The sequence below is a fragment of the Anopheles maculipalpis genome, chromosome X (genome assembly GCF_943734695.1).
Source record: "Anopheles maculipalpis chromosome X, idAnoMacuDA_375_x, whole genome shotgun sequence".
In the NCBI taxonomy this organism is placed as follows: Eukaryota; Metazoa; Arthropoda; class Insecta; order Diptera; family Culicidae; genus Anopheles; species Anopheles maculipalpis.
The window spans coordinates 15414613-15423631 of NC_064870.1; the positions used below are offsets into that span (position 1 = coordinate 15414613).

The 9019-nt window shown below is 37.6% G+C and overlaps 1 non-coding gene across 1 annotated transcript; it reads right to left on the minus strand.

Annotated features, from left to right (window-relative positions):
• Positions 1-7947: 7947 nt before the first annotated feature.
• On the minus strand, positions 7948-8066 carry LOC126564777 (5S ribosomal RNA). Its single transcript, XR_007607082.1, has one exon. It is a non-coding gene; the product is annotated as a 5S ribosomal RNA (ribosomal RNA).
• Between the last annotated feature and the right edge of the window lie 953 nt (positions 8067-9019).

The window sequence follows — 9019 nt, forward strand, 5'->3', positions numbered from 1 at the left end:
GGAAGGCAATGACCGTGCAAGGATAAAATCTGGTGAAGACGACGACGGTTGCAACCAGCAAACAATGCAGCGCTATCATTAGTGGAGTGAATGTACGCCATAACTATGGATGGGTTTTCGCCAAATTTGGTTGGGTAAGCAGTATTTCGCGACCGTCGTTCCCGTCGTTGCTCCGACGCGACGAGAAACACGCACTGTGTCCGGATTTAGTCCAATGCATTATACGACGATCTAATCGAAATTAATGCATTTACCTTATGTATCAAAGAGGCGCTTACTACTGAGCAAACAGATTTTATTGCACCCACTATAAAAGGGGTGTACAGCAAACTTTTGGTGCACACATAATGGTGATTGCAAATTGTGTTACTGTTTAGTGCAAGTGCATATGTGTATTCGTTTCTTCTTATGGCTGCTTCCTATACATTATCAAACTGTTCACGCTCGTTTCCTTTTCGAGAAACCGTTGGCGCCCTCAAGCGCGCTTGTTAATCGGGGGAAATCTGCAAATTATTTTATGTTATCAAGCAAACACGTGATCTTATTGTATTATACCAACTGCTTGCAATGGTACATTTCAGAAGTATTTTTTTAAATTGTATTTAAAGTAACGACACAATTTTAAAACCCGTTTAATAGCAAGCACTTTTTACTCAGCTAAGATCCATAAAAGCTTATAACTAAAGTATGGGGTTTCTTCAGGAATACTGGTGGTTCAGACCGCGCTGTTAACGCAGGTTAGATTCCCACAGCGCCGTTGCTATCCTTTAGGAACACAAAGTTTCGTTTACTTTTCTACAGGTGTTTGCATCTGTTTCCGAGATCAGAAGTTGATGAAAGGGCATTAGTTCTACGTACAAGAGTAGATGTTAATCACTATCTGAATACATGTACTATTGCTAGTCTAGTATGTCTTAGTAACTAAGTAGTACCCAACACCAAACCGCAAGCCGGGTGCTGTGGAGTACAAGGTAGCATGATTGAAAATAAATTTGATTGCACGACCGAACCCAAAATTCAAGATCATACCATTTCCTAATTACAACAAAGTTAAGAGAAAGTTGAAGAAAAACAATCAACTAACACGCATATAAAGCAACATGAAAGGGTATAGGAAAGTGAAGAAAGTAAGCTTTGTGATAGAGGTGAAATTAAAACAGAATAGTACCGAACATAACAGTCAAAGATAATGAAAATTTGTCTTCTATTAAGATATTCTCTGTTTTTAATGGTTCTGCTTGGCCCTGTCGCGAAATTTTGAAATACACTGAGCGAAATAAGAATAACACCATTTTGGTTCTTGACAACATCTTCAAAATTTATGACCCGATTCTGTGTTTTAAGTTTAGCTTATTAGTTCAATCTAATTTGAACTTTTATGAATCTTTGCGTTGATATTTTTGCAAACCATTTGGACTACGAGAGCTGCGAAAATCACGATAAACTTTGTAGAACAACGAGCTTTTCAGAAAAAAATACTCTCGTAAAAATCCACGACAAAAAGTTCAGAACAAAGTTGATTAAATTTTGACGTTTGCTCAGTACCGGCTTGTGTATGTGTAGCTTTTTGTAACTTTCTTTGAGAAAGTGAGCGCAGCCACGGAAAAAGCAGTTGAGTTGCTGTTTTTTTTAAACTTGATAAATTGGCACCCTTGGCACGCTTTGACTTCAGCGTCTTTGAAATCAACGCCAGTGGGAGCTCTTCTCCAAAAGAAAAGGGTCTCAAAATTATCAAAGTACCAACAAAGTACCAAAGTACCAGTACAAAGTAGGGCAAAAATTAAAATCAGGTTCTTCGCGGGTATCCTACCATCATTGTTGTCAATGATTGGGACCATCTAGGACTTATCTAATACCAAAGAGACAACATTTTGACACTCATTCATTTTTGAAAATATATTTTTTGGCGAAATTGGTCCGATTTAGGTTGTGATGTTCTGTAAACGTGATTTTGCTGCGGCTATTGTGCCGCTTTGAATTTACATTGCTTAATCGATTTTGCTGCAAAACATCTGATGCACACTGGAAATTGCAATCCTGCTCGGATTTGGATTTGGCTCTTCTTATTGTTACCTTTTTTATTCCTGATAGAACGGTCTTACCGTATCGTTTTTTATTTTTTTGTTAACTAATATTCTACAAAACAAAATTGAAGTTTTGTCTTCCACGTATAGGTATGCGGCCGATATTAATCCAATTTTTCAACAACTGTACGGCTTTATTTAGTGTCTGCAAGCTATTCTGACCGTTTTCACTCGAAAAGAGCCCTTCATTTTGTTTTTTTTTTTAATATTTACTTTTTCTCATAACTTTAGATGCTACACCAATCGAGCATGTCCGGGATAAGGCAAAAAAAACCGGGAGGATATACCCCGGTTATCTAGTTTATAAAAAGAATCAATACATGCGGTGCTGATAATACGGCGCAAGCCGTCATACTTAAAATATAAATCAAATATAAATGTAGATGCTACACTCGCCCTACTGATGCTTAATGAGCGATAAGTACAGGTTTTACCTGTACGCGATTTTTTTTATGGAACCTCTAGTGAAAATTGACTCCAATTGAAACAAACCTGGAGTCAAAAGTTGTCAAATATTGAGCAATATTCATCGCTGGCAAGGTTGTATTATTTTTGTTTCGCACCGTTTTTTTATAAATGTGTCGACCCAAATGCTAATGGTTCTCAAAAATTATGATGAATCGATTCAAAAAGGTTTAAAATAGATTGAACTAACAATGTATACTTTAAAAAATTAGAACGGTTCATAAATGTTGAAGATATTATAAAAAACATGGATTTGCTATTCTTAGCTCGCTCAGCGTGGTGGATGTGTTAAACTTCTAGACAGGGGTTTTTTTTTGTAGTTTGCAAATAATATTGAAATTTATGCTCTTCTCTCTAGTCGCAGGTATTTTTATAGGGATGATTAGGTTAATTTTCTTTTATTTTTCTTGTTATAACATTTATCATCATTTCAAATTTTTTTACAATACTTAGCTAGGAACTGGCTTCCGGCTGCGTGGGAGTTGGTGATACAACGAATTAAACTATGATATAGTGCAAAAAAAAACACTAGCTCCTCGCGATAGTACGCACGGTATCATAAAAGGATCGACTGCTGGCATGTCGTCATCGCGGGGCGATTAAGTGAAAATTATGTGGACAAGCGTGCGCATTTGTGTGTGTGTGCGTGTGTTCGAAAGAGAAAATACTTGTTTAAAACGACTATGGGTGTGTAAGGCTTTTCAACACAATGTAGGTTAAATTTGCTTTATAAGAAGGTACCCAATGTACGCAACGTAAATGTGAACACTCAGCCTTTTTACTATCAGCGAAGTGTTTACTCAAAGCAAAAGATAGATTTTTTTATATATATTTTTATCGATAAATAGTATCACTTTCTACTGATAGGAAGAAAAACGAATCTAAGGCGCCCGTTCGATAGAATTCAGATCTGAGTTAAGTTGCTAACGCTTCTTACGTGCGATTGTAAAGGTTTAGTGTATTTTTCACGCTTTATGTGATCGGCTGTCCCTCGAACGAGCAGTTACGGTGCATAACTTATAAATGTATAAGCACAGCAAACGTATCAAAATTCTGTCTCTGAAAACTCACGACTTATGCACATGAAGAAACAAACCAAAAAAAAAACGTTTAATTTTAAAATCATTTTAACATGATCTTTAAAGCACTAAACAACTACTGTTGGGTATAGTAGCAAATGAAATCAGATCACAATTAAAATCAAATCATCCGCAATGATGTATTCATAAGAAATATGTGAAAAAAAAGGATGAAAGTATCTAGGATACAAACCAGAGATTTCATTCTACATCAAATAATCAGCAAAGCAAACCTGATATATTTGCTACCCAACAATGCCGCTTTAACCCTATAACCGTAGTGTTTACGACCAAAAAAATACACGTCGGTCTACGACCGCCTTCCCCGGTAGGCCATATATTTTGTAAGGGAGTTTTCAATTTTCCGGATTGTAAAGCTAATATTTTATCTACTGGTCGTATTTGCATGAAATTTTCATAAAAGGTGAGGCTATTTGTTGTCTAACTATCAATATTTAGTTGATAATTTTAAAAATTATTTTTCTATTTTGGTTTTGTTTCCAAATCGGCGCGGCGTTTTTGTACAGGATTTTGATTTTCTGTTTTATGGAACCTCTAGTTGGGCTTATTTCAAGGTAATAAGCAAATAATTCAGTTAGAATACGGCTGATTAAAGTGAAATAAATAAGTTTAACGTTACAAAGATTGCAAATTTTTAGAGAAAACCCTGGTTAGTGATCAATTGGTTATCGTAGATGTAAGGAGTTTTCAACTTTGCACAACAAATAGGCTCACCTTTCAATAAAATTTCAAGCAAATAGGACGGAAACGTGAAAAACAAAATTTTCTAGGCATTCTATAAATGTCAAGTGTGTACGACTTCTCTATTATTCAAATATTAAGAAATCAATGTGAAAAACTTACCCAGGTAGGCGGTCGTTGACAATAGAGTTAAAGAAAGTTTATCAAAGAACAGTCGTCATTCGTATGAAGTGTTTTTGATTTCCACACAAAGGTGAATATTTTTGGACCAAACTAGCCGAAAACTTGATACCAGACGAGCGTGCGCTAATACGATGGAAATACTTGCTCCTATAAATGTTACTGCAGTCAAGCTGTACTTCGCTGCGGTACTCCCATTTCCGTTGTATGGATAGAAAGCACATATCAAATTCAATGAACCTAGTGAACACACAGATTTGCTAAAAGGGGTTAACACTACATCCTACATCGTTTCTTCATCTATAGCGCAGTAGTAGCATGTAGGTAAATGAGCATTCATGAGAACTCAGTGTGCAAACTTTTCATATTTCGTGTCACGTGAGACAAATGTTTAGCGGATCGACTGACTATTAGACTGAGCCCGATCGATCGCCGTATTTTTTTTTTAAGTACAGAATACTAGGCTGCTACGAACTGTTGGTAAAAACGAAATATCCATCTGCAGATTATACAATTACCCGACCCTGGTGGCATGATCTAAATCACATTGAATAAACGTATATTACACATGCAATCGACACACAAACGTTCTTCAAGAGAGAAGAAACAAATCATAATAGTATAACTTTTTACAGATTTAGCCTTGATGTTTCCTCTGAATGTAATAAGTGTGTGTCATAATGTATCTACAGAGTTCTCAACTAAAAAGCCCTTTTATGCGAAGCGAAGACAGAGTTTCATATGATCAAAAGTGACGCTGTATTGCAATAATCAGAGATAACGCTGCATATAAGGGAACGATGATACAACATTTGAATATTAGAAACAATGAAACCGGAATGACACCGAACGTCGTGTTGGATGTAAAAGAACGACTATGCTTCACACAAACACACAGAAATCAGTGAGATTTAATGCAATTTTACATAATAATTATACAAATATGCATGTGTATGATGAGCATGGGATTTATTTACACACGCCATATGTATTAGCAAAAATATATGTATGTGTGCAATGCATTAGGATATATGAACAGGCATATTGAATTATATGCCAGTCTCTTTTAGCAAACATAGCTACAACTATACTTATACAAAGAAAATTGAAAACGAAGGCATCTCTCCAATTTTCCCGTTTTTTCCGATCCCTCTGTCGCATCATCAATTCGTGTTTTGAACGATGAAGGTTTGTATGGGTTGGGTCTTAGAGGGGGGGGGGGGAGGGGGGCGGGATGCATTGGTTTCCTTCCTGCTGACCTACAAGTAGGGAGGTAGTGTAATACAGTATTGTCATGTAAGCATCTTTTGACTAATGCTAGCGCCCATTCAAGACTATTAAATTGAATATTGTAGCAAAAGCAAACTGCTGATCCACGCACCACTTACTACATATATAGCATTGGCAGATACATACAAAATAAACTTGATGTGATACATATGGAAAAAGAATTAGAAATAAAGTATAAAAAGCAAACGGTACCACGTGTGTGTGCTAACCTGTGAATGGAATTAGAGAATCAATGTCCAAAAGATATTCATTATTTTGTTTGTTTTTTTTTTTTTTTTTTTGCTCGATGAGTCTCGTATTAACTGAATTGCCATCGAGAAATATAATTAATCTAATAATAATACGCTGCGAATGATGAAACGCTTTTTTGCATTTAGTTTAACCTTATTCAGCTAGCTACACGTGTAGCCAAACCTTTTTAAAAGTTTTTTTTCGATTTTAGGAATTCGATTGACTTGAAATTTGGTTTATATGAGGCACATTGCCGTTGTATTTAGTTGTGAATTGTCTTTAATTTTTCTCATTTGGTAAAATCTGGTTTTCAACTTTATTTTTTCTTATACCCTCTTATTCCAGGCCGGGCTACAGGGGTAGTCAGGCAGCTTGAGAGGCTTAAAAGTTTTTCATACGTAATTCAATTGTGGGGCTATATTGTGATGAAAATGCAATATTTTTTCTGCTTTCTCTTGATATACATACGACACCCCTAATTTCAGTCGTTTTCAAGTTATGAATATTCATAGATGACATGTTTTTTTTTGCTTTATTAATTTGAAAAAAGTTGAAAATAATTATTTAAGTGCTTTACATAATTTCCCCAATGATTCTTATGTAATGCCATTAAAATGTGTAAGTGACAGCGGCGCCGGTCTTCAAACGACAGGACCGGGGTTGGCATTCCATACCGATCCGTCTTCCCGCAGTGTGAGGACTGACTAACCAGCTACGTGGTATCGGCATTCTAGTAAGAAATTCGATGGCCGGCATGACCTTAAAGAGGTCGTTAAGCCAATAAAAAGAAGAAGAATTGTTTGGGGTGTTCAAAACGAACCGAAGAACGATGTCTTCGGTTGTAGAACGCTTTATTGGAATAATAATACCTTAAACCTTCGTTTTAATACACCAAATGCACCCTTACTTCTATAACCACCTACCCGGGTAGGTCGTACTTTTTTGTATGGGTGTTTGCATTTTCCCGGATAAGAAAGCTAATAACTTTTGCTCGTTATATTTGTATGAAATCTAGAAGAAAAGTTAGCTTATTTGCTGTCCAAGTAATAAAAGTTTGCTCGTAATATTTACATTTAAAGTAGCTTATCAGGCACCAAACATACTTTTGTGTGGAAATATGCATTTTCCGTTTCATAGAACTTATATTTTTTATCATAACGTGTCGGATAACCTTTCTTAAGGTTTTATCTCTGGGAAAGTCTCCTCTTTCTTGATGATTTTATGCTAAAACGACGAGCAAAGGAAAAGATACAAACTTTGTAATACGACAAAATACAAACACCTATACAAAATTTATGACCTACATGGGTAGGTGGTTGTAGAAAATAAAGGTATATATTGAAAATGAAATTAAAAATGTATATTTAATAGAAACATTACAAAAATCTGGTGTTTTGCTATATTTAAGAACAAATATTTTTCTATGCATTCAAAAAGATTCAAGTTGGTAGCTCCATTATATTGAATGTTCTTGTTCTCCTTGACTTACCGACCTCTCTAAGGTCATAAGGCCATCGAAATGGCTTAGTCAGAACTCACACCGCTCGCACGCATCAAGAATCACCGTCCTCTCAGCATCCGTAACAGTGCTACACCACTTAGTTCGGAGGCCGGGAACGAGTTCAGAGGTCATGGGATGCAACACATTTCGGATTTTACACTGCAAACACCACCTCGAACAATGGAAAATAGTACATCCAAAGGAGATTCGAACCTTATTCTCTTCCTTTCTACAAGCTTTACGTTGTCTAAAAATAGAACACGGTTTGTAAGGGAAACAATGGCTGGGAATGAGGAGTCCTTTAAACATCCTTTGCTCACCATGCTAGTATCCAATGACAACCCTCCACATCTGGGAACCTAACCTAACCGTGCACGCAGCTAGTTGGCTGGTACAACATAAAAAAAGGTGAAGATGCCAACGACACATGGTTTTCCCAAGTGGTCACCCACCTAAGTACTAGCCATGCCCGTTGTTGCTTAACTTCGGTGATCCGACGAGAACCGGTGTGTTCAACATGGTATGGTCGTTGACAAGCATGACCATCGCTCGCACGCATCAAGAATCACGGTCCTCTTAGCATCCGTAACATTGCTCTACCACGTAGGCCGGAGGCCGGGAACGAGTTCATTGGTGCAGGCGCCAATGTCGCCTACACCAACGCCAGGAGACGCGGGAGTCTCCTTTCTTTACCAACTTTAACAACAAGTAAAATTTATGCAGCTCGAAAACTTGAATCGGATGCAGCGTGCCCTACGAGGGGAAGCAGAGAAGAGCGTAAAGCCCCTCATGCCGCTCGATCCAGCCAACGTACCGTCCATTATAGATCGGCTTGAAGAATCCTTCGGTAGACCCGAACTAGTGTACCGAGAACTAGTGAAGGACGTTCTCACGGTACGAATAGACAATCCAATCAAGATTCCCGAGCTGGCTGACGCGATCGATAATCTAGTTACGAATGGCACGGCATTAAACTGTACGAACTATCTGAATGATCCGAGGTTGATCGATGACGTTATGGCAAAACTCCTTATGTCTTATCAACTGAAGTGGATTGATTATACAGACGAATTTCCAGCAGGAGAAATCGCAACAATAAACGAGCTAAACGAATGGTTCAAATTGTCAGCTCGTAAGATCCGGCGAGTGATAAAAGGGACTGGACGTGATCATGGTTTAATGCACGAAGACGAGTTTAACCAGCAACGACATCCTCCTCCACGACCGACGAACGAAAGGAAAAGGTCTGAGTGCCCAGACTGCGGGATGGAACATTCATTGGTACAGTGTGCAATCTTCAGAAATAAGAGTATCAGCGATAAATGGACTACGGTGAACAAGGCCAATTTATGTCAATGGTTGTCTGCGTTTCTCTAATCACCCGGCCAAAGATTGTAAGCTGTGGAAGGGTTGTGTCGTTAACGGTTGTATGAGCAAACATCATCCCTTTATGCACAATACGGCGAGAGATTCGCGCGGAGTAAGGC